Source organism: Balaenoptera musculus, chromosome X (assembly GCF_009873245.2).
Source record: "Balaenoptera musculus isolate JJ_BM4_2016_0621 chromosome X, mBalMus1.pri.v3, whole genome shotgun sequence".
In the NCBI taxonomy this organism is placed as follows: Eukaryota; Metazoa; Chordata; class Mammalia; order Artiodactyla; family Balaenopteridae; genus Balaenoptera; species Balaenoptera musculus.
The window spans coordinates 12,460,078-12,461,072 of record NC_045806.1 but is presented as its reverse complement, the minus strand read 5'-3'; positions in this window follow the sequence as shown (position 1 = coordinate 12,461,072).

Here is a 995-nt window from a genome sequence, read left to right as displayed (position 1 = left end):
GATGCAGTTGACTTTTCTCTTTCTGAATGAGCAACTCAGATCACTCCAGGTAATCAAAGGTATTCTAAATCAACTGGAGTCCCCCTCCAACTAACTGGAGATGCTAGCACACTTGCTGATATGGACGGCTATGTGCCAACTACTGCCTAGTATAAGTAGCAAATCAAAATTTTGGTTATCATGATAGTTAAGGGACTGCCTATTAACTACAGATAGGAAATGTTACATACAAAAATGTGGATTTTTTTTTTCAAGTATACTCTTTGATTTCTGGAAAAAATAGGAAAACAATGAAATGAGGATATTTAAGATCAAGGAAACAGCTACCATCAAACGAATTTGCTAGTCTGCTAAAAATAGATATGTGTGCGATTAAAAGAAAAGGATACGTGTAGGTTTAAAGAGCCTCCAACATGCAGAGCTATCTCTTCACTGAAAACAGGCATATGGCCTTCTGCTGGCAATGTAGAGTTGGAATTTTTGAATCATAAATAGTAATCAAATTGTAAGTTTAAAAAACGCATTAATAAGTCTTAAGTTCAAGATGGACATTTATCAGGATAATGACCCAGTCAGTGGTTTAAAAACTACTTCCTTCCATCCCTCTCATACTACCCATTAACACTTGAGGGAAAAGTCACCAACATCTCTACCTTGAGGACAAGCTGGTGTTCATCTCGTTTTTTCCTCCATGAGCTATTAAGATGAATATTCAGCTTTGAATGCCCACATTTAATTGTGTATGTGTGTCTTGGCTGTATTTAGAAAAGGACTGAAAAATTTTGAATTTAGTGAATTCAGCATTTGTGAATCCAGTAGATACCTACAGAAAATTTTCAATCATTTTTAGGGTAGAGGCATTTAAATTCTGGAACAAATCAAATTTTCTTTTACTTTCTTTTTTTTTGGCTGCACCACATGGCCTGTGGGATCTTAGTTCCTCGACCAGGGATTGAACCCCGGCTCATGGCAGTGAAAGCGCTGAGTCCTAACCA